Here is a 7,214-nt window from a genome sequence, read left to right as displayed (position 1 = left end):
CCAATGCGTAGCTCTTTGCAAAAGAGAGATATTGGCAAGGAAAAGCTGTCTTGTACCTTTGCATTTTTCTCCCAAACGAAGGACACTAGAAAGAAAATTTTAAAGCCTCCTGTTAGGCCATCATCTACACGACATAGCCCTGAATTTTCCAATGCGCAGCTCTTTGCAAAAGAGAGATATTGGCAAGGAAAAGCTGTATTGTACCATTGCATTTTTCTCCCAAACGAAGGACACTAGAAAGAAAATTTTAAAGCCTCCTGTTAGGCCATCATCTACACGACATAGCCCTGAATTTTCCAAAGCCCAGCTCTTTGCAAAAGAGAGGTATTGGCAAGGAAAAGCTGTCTTGTACCATTGCATTTTTCTCCCAAACGAAGGACACTAGAAAGAAAATTTTAAAGCCTCCTGTTAGACCATCATCTACACGGCATAGCCATGAATTTTCCAATGCGCAGCTCTTTGCAAAAGAGAGATATTGGCAAGGAAAAGCTGTCTTGTACCTTTGCATTTTTCTCCCAAACGAATGACACTAGAATTAAAATTTTAAAGCCTCCTGTTAGGCCATCATCTACACGACATAGCCCTGAATTTTCCAATGCGTAGCTCTTTGCAAAAGAGAGATATTGGCAAGGAAAAGCTGTCTTGTACCTTTGCATTTTTCTCCCAAACGAAGGACACTAGAAAGAAAATTTTAAAGCCTCCTGTTAGGCCATCATCTACACGACATAGCCCTGAATTTTCCAATGCGCAGCTCTTTGCAAAAGAGAGATATTGGCAAGGAAAAGCTGTCTTGTACCATTGCATTTTTCTCCCAAACGAAGGACACTAGAAAGAAAATTTTAAAGCCTCCTGTTAGACCATCATCTACACGGCATAGCCATGAATTTTCCAATGCGCAGCTCTTTGCAAAAGAGAGATATTGGCAAGGAAAAGCTGTCTTGTACCTTTGCATTTTTCTCCCAAACGAAGGACACTAGAATTAAAATTTTAAAGCCTCCTGTTAGGCCATCATCTACACGATATAGCCCTGAATTTTCCAATGCGCAGCTCTTTGCAAAAGAGAGATATTGGCAAGGAAAAGCTGTCTTGTACCTTTGCATTTTTCTCCCAAACGAAGGACACTAGAAAGAAAATTTTAAAGCCTCCTGTTAGTCCATCATCTACACGACATAGCCCTGAATTTTCCAATGCGCAGCACTTTGCAAAAGAGAGATACTGGCAAGGAAAAGCTGTATTGTACCATTGCATTTTTCTCCCAAACGAAGGACACTAGAAAGAAAATTTTAAAGCCTCCTGTTAGGCCATCATCTACACGACATAGCCCTGAATTTTCCAAAGCCCAGCTCTTTGCAAAAGAGAGATATTGGCAAGGAAAAGCTGTCTTGTACCATTGCATTTTTCTCCCAAACGAAGGACACTAGAAAGAAAATTTTAAAGCCTCCTGTTAGACCATCATCTACACGACATAGCCCTGAATTTTCCAATGCGCAGCTCTTTGCAAAAGAGAGATATTGGCAAGGAAAAGCTGTCTTGTACCATTGCATTTTTCTCCCAAACGAAGGACACTAGAAAGAAAATTTTAAAGCCTCCTGTTAGGCCATCATCTACACGACATAGCCCTGAATTTTCCAATGCGCAGCTCTTTGCAAAAGAGAGATATTGGCAAGGAAAAGCTGTCTTGTACCTTTGCATTTTTCTCCCAAACGAAGTTCACTAGAAAGAAAATTTTAAAGCCTCCTGTTAGGCCATCATCTACACGACATAGCCCTGAATTTTCCAATGCGCAGCTCTTTGCAAAAGAGAGATATTGGCAAGGAAAAGCTGTCTTGTACCATTGCATTTTTCTCCCAAACGAAGGACACTAGAAAGAAAATTTTAAAGCCTCCTGTTAGACCATCATCTACACGGCATAGCCATGAATTTTCCAATGCGCAGCTCTTTGCAAAAGAGAGATATTGGCAAGGAAAAGCTGTCTTGTACCTTTGCATTTTTCTCCCAAACGAAGGACACTAGAATTGAAATTTTAAAGCCTCCTGTTAGGCCATCATCTACACGATATAGCCCTGACTTTTCCAATGCGCAGCTTTTTGCAAAAGAGAGATATTGGCAAGGAAAAGCGGTCTTGTACCTTTGCATTTTTCTCCCAAACGAAGGTCACTAGAAAGAAAATTTTAAAGCCTCCTGTTAAGCCATCATCTACACGACATAGCCCTGAATTTTCCAATGCGTAGCTCTTTGCAAAAGAGAGATATTGGCAAGGAAAAGCAGTCTTGTACCTTTGCATTTTTCTCCCAAACGAAGGACACTAGAAAGAAAATTTTAAAGCCTCCTGTTAGGCCATCATCTACACGACATAGCCCTGAATTTTCCAATGCGCAGCTCTTTGCAAAAGAGAGATATTGGCAAGGAAAAGCTGTCTTGTACCTTTGCATTTTTCTCCCAAACGAAGGTCACTAGAAAGAAAATTGTAAAGCCTCCTGTTAAGCCATCATCTACACGACATAGCCCTGAATTTTCCAATGCGTAGCTCTTTGCAAAAGAGAGATATTGGCAAGGAAAAGCTGTCTTGTACCTTTGCATTTTTCTCCCAAACGAAGGACACTAGAAAGAAAATTTTAAAGCCTCCTGTTAGGCCATCATCTACACGACATAGCCCTGAATTTTCCAATGCGCAGCTCTTTGCAAAAGAGAGATATTGGCAAGGAAAAGCTGTATTGTACCATTGCATTTTTCTCCCAAACGAAGGACACTAGAAAGAAAATTTTAAAGCCTCCTGTTAGGCCATCATCTACACGACATAGCCCTGAATTTTCCAAAGCCCAGCTCTTTGCAAAAGAGAGGTATTGGCAAGGAAAAGCTGTCTTGTACCATTGCATTTTTCTCCCAAACGAAGGACACTAGAAAGAAAATTTTAAAGCCTCCTGTTAGACCATCATCTACACGGCATAGCCATGAATTTTCCAATGCGCAGCTCTTTGCAAAAGAGAGATATTGGCAAGGAAAAGCTGTCTTGTACCTTTGCATTTTTCTCCCAAACGAAGGACACTAGAATTAAAATTTTAAAGCCTCCTGTTAGGCCATCATCTACACGACATAGGCCTGAATTTTCCAATGCGCAGCTCTTTGCAAAAGAGAGATATTGGCAAGGACAAGCTGTCTTGTACCTTTGCATTTTTCTCCCAAACGAAGGTCACTAGAAAGAAAATTTTAAAGCCTCCTGTTAGGCCATCATCTACACGACATAGCCCTGAATTTTCCAATGCGTAGCTCTTTGCAAAAGAAAGATATTGGCAAGGAAAAGCTGTCTTGTACCTTTGCATTTTTCTCCCAAACGAAGGTCACTAGAAAGAAAATTTTAAAGCCTCCTGTTAGGCCATCATCTACACGACATATCCCTGAATTTTCCAATGCGTAGCTCTTTGCAAAAGAGAGATATTGGCAAGGAAAAGCTGTCTTGTACCATTGCATTTTTCTCCCAAACGAAGGACACTAGAAAGAAAATTTTAAAGCCTCCTGTTAGGCCATCATCTACACGGCATAGCCATGAATTTTCCAATGCGCAGCTCTTTGCAAAAGAGAGATATTGGCAAGGAAAAGCTATCTTGTACCTTTGCATTTTTCTCCCAAACGAAGGACACTAGAATTAAGATTTTAAAGCCTCCTGTTAGGCCATTATCTACACGACATAGCCCTGAATTTTCCAATGCGCAGCTCTATGCAAAAGAGAGATATTGGCAAGGAAAAGCTGTCTTGTACCTTTGCATTTTTCTCCCAAACGAAGGTCACTAGAAAGAAAATTTTAAAGCCTCCTGTTAGGCCATCATCTACACGACATAGCCCTGAATTTTCCAATGCGTAGCTCTTTGCAAAAGAGAGATATTGGCAAGGAAAAGCTGTCTTGTACCTTTGCATTTTTCTCCCAAACGAAGGACACTAGAAAGAAAATTTTAAAGCCTCCTGTTAGGCCATCATCTACACGACATAGCCCTGAATTTTCCAATGCGCAGCTCTTTGCAAAAGAGAAATATTGGCAAGGAAAAGCTGTCTTGTACCATTGCATTTTTCTCCCAAACGAAGGACACTAGAAAGAAAATTTTAAAGCCTCCTGTTAGACCATCATCTACACGGCATAGCCATGAATTTTCCAATGCGCAGCTCTTTGCAAAAGAGAGATATTGGCAAGGAAAAGCTGTCTTGTACCTTTGCATTTTTCTCCCAAACGAAGGACACTAGAATTAAAATTTTAAAGCCTCCTGTTAGGCCATCATCTACACGACATAGCCCTGAATTTTCCAATGCGCAGCTCTTTGCAAAAGAGAGATATTGGCAAGGAAAAGCTGTCTTGTATCATTGCATTTTTCTCCCAAACGAAGGACACTAGAAAGAAAATTTTAAAGCCTCCTGTTAGACCATCATCTACACGGCATAGCCATGAATTTTCCAATGCGCAGCTCTTTGCAAAAGAGAGATATTGGCAAGGAAAAGCTGTCTTGTACCTTTGCATTTTTCTCCCAAACGAAGGACACTAGAATTAAAATTTTAAAGCCTCCTGTTAGGCCATCATCTACACGATATAGCCCTGAATTTTCCAATGCGCAGCTCTTTGCAAAAGAGAGATATTGGCAAGGAAAAGCTGTCTTGTACATTTGCATTTTTCTCCCAAACGAAGGACACTAGAAAGAAAATTTTAAAGCCTCCTGTTAGACCATCATCTACACGGCATAGCCATGAATTTTCCAATGCGCAGCTCTTTGCAAAAGAGAGATATTGGCAAGGAAAAGCTGTCTTGTACCTTTGCATTTTTCTCCCAAACGAAGGACACTAGAATTAAAATTTTAAAGCCTCCTGTTAGGCCATCATCTACACGATATAGCCCTGAATTTTCCAATGCGCAGCTCTTTGCAAAAGAGAGATATTGGCAAGGAAAAGCTGTCTTGTACATTTGCATTTTTCTCCCAAACGAAGGACACTAGAAAGAAAATTTTAAAGCCTCCTGTTAGGCCATCATCTACACGACATAGCCCTGAATTTTCCAATGCGCAGCACTTTGCAAAAGAGAGATATTGTCAAGGAAAAGCTGTATTGTACCATTGCATTTTTCTCCCAAACGAAGGACACTAGAAAGAAAATTTTAAAGCCTCCTGTTAGGCCATCATCTACACGACATAGCCCTGAATTTTCCAAAGCCCAGCTCTTTGCAAAAGAGAGATATTGGCAAGGAAAAGCTGTCTTGTACCATTGCATTTTTCTCCCAAACGAAGGACACTAGAAAGAAAATTTTAAAGCCTCCTGTTAGACCATCATCTACACGGCATAGCCATGAATTTTCCAATGCGCAGCTCTTTGCAAAAGAGAGATATTGGCAAGGAAAAGCTGTCTTGTACCTTTGCATTTTTCTCCCAAACGAAGGACACTAGAATTGAAATTTTAAAGCCTCCTGTTAGGCCATCATCTACACGATATAGCCCTGAATTTTCCAATGCGCAGCTCTTTGCAAAAGAGAGATATTGGCAAGGAAAAGCTGTCTTGTACCATTGCATTTTTCTCCCAAACGAAGGACACTAGAAAGAAAATTTTAAAGCCTCCTGTTAGACCATCATCTACACGGCATAGCCATGAATTTTCCAATGCGCAGCTCTTTGCAAAAGAGAGATATTGGCAAGGAAAAGCTGTCTTGTACCTTTGCATTTTTCTCCCAAACGAAGGACACTAGAATTGAAATTTTAAAGCCTCCTGTTAGGCCATCATCTACACGATATAGCCCTGAATTTTCCAATGCGCAGCTCTTTGCAAAAGAGAGATATTGGCAAGGAAAAGCTGTCTTGTACCTTTGCATTTTTCTCCCAAACGAAGGTCACTAGAAAGAAAATTTTAAAGCCTCCTGTTAAGCCATCATCTACACGACATAGCCCTGAATTTTCCAATGCGTAGCTCTTTGCAAAAGAGAGATATTGGCAAGGAAAAGCTGTCTTGTACCTTTGCATTTTTCTCCCAAACGAAGGACACTAAGAAAGAAATTGTTAAAGCCTCCTGTTAGGCCATCATCTACACGACATAGCCCTGAATTTTCCAATGCGCAGCTCTTTGCAAAAGAGAGATATTGGCAAGGAAAAGCTGTCTTGTACCATTGCATTTTTCTCCCAAACGAAGGACACCAGAAAGAAAATTTTAAAGCCTCCTGTTAGGACATCATCTACACGACATAGCCCTGAATTTTCCAATGCGCAGCTCTTTGCAAAAGAGAGATATTGGCAAGGAAAAGCTGTCTTGTACCTTTGCATTTTTCTCCCAAACGAAGTTCACTAGAAAGAAATTTTTAAAGCCTCCTGTTAGGCCATCATCTACACGACATAGCCCTGAATTTTCCAATGCGCAGCTCTTTGCAAAAGAGAGATATTGGCAAGGAAAAGCTGTCTTGTACCATTGCATTTTTCTCCCAAACGAAGGACACTAGAAAGAAAATTTTAAAGCCTCCTGTTAGGCCATCATCTACACGACATAGCCCTGAATTTTCCAATGCGCAGCTCTTTGCAAAAGAGAGATATTGGCAAGGAAAAGCTGTCTTTTACCATTGCATTTTTCTCCCAAACGAAGAACACTAGAAAGAAAATTTTAAAGCCTCCTGTTAGACCATCATCTACACGGCATAGCCATGAATTTTCCAATGCGCAGCTCTTTGCAAAAGAGAGATATTGGCAAGGAAAAGCTGTCTTGTACCTTTGCATTTTTCTCCCAAACGAAGGACACTAGAATTGAAATTTTAAAGCCTCCTGTTAGGCCATCATCTACACGATATAGCCCTGAATTTTCCAATGCGCAGCTCTTTGCAAAAGAGAGATATTGGCAAGGAAAAGCTGTCTTGTACCTTTGCATTTTTCTCCCAAACGAAGGTCACTAGAAAGAAAATTTTAAAGCCTCCTGTTAAGCCATCATCTACACGACATAGCCCTGAATTTTCCAATGCGTAGCTCTTTGCAAAAGAGAGATATTGGCAAGGAAAAGCTGTCTTGTACCTTTGCATTTTTCTCCCAAACGAAGGACACTAGAAAGAAATTTTTAAAGCCTCCTGTTAGGCCATCATCTACACGACATAGCCCTGAATTTTCCAATGCGCAGCTCTTTGCAAAAGAGAGATATTGGCAAGGAAAAGCTGTCTTGTACCTTTGCATTTTTCTCCCAAACGAAGGTCACTAGAAAGAAAATATTAAAGCCTC

The sequence above is a fragment of the Pseudophryne corroboree genome, chromosome 11, assembly GCF_028390025.1.
Source record: "Pseudophryne corroboree isolate aPseCor3 chromosome 11, aPseCor3.hap2, whole genome shotgun sequence".
NCBI lineage: Eukaryota > Metazoa > Chordata > Amphibia > Anura > Myobatrachidae > Pseudophryne > Pseudophryne corroboree.
This window is presented reverse-complemented; position numbering follows the sequence as displayed.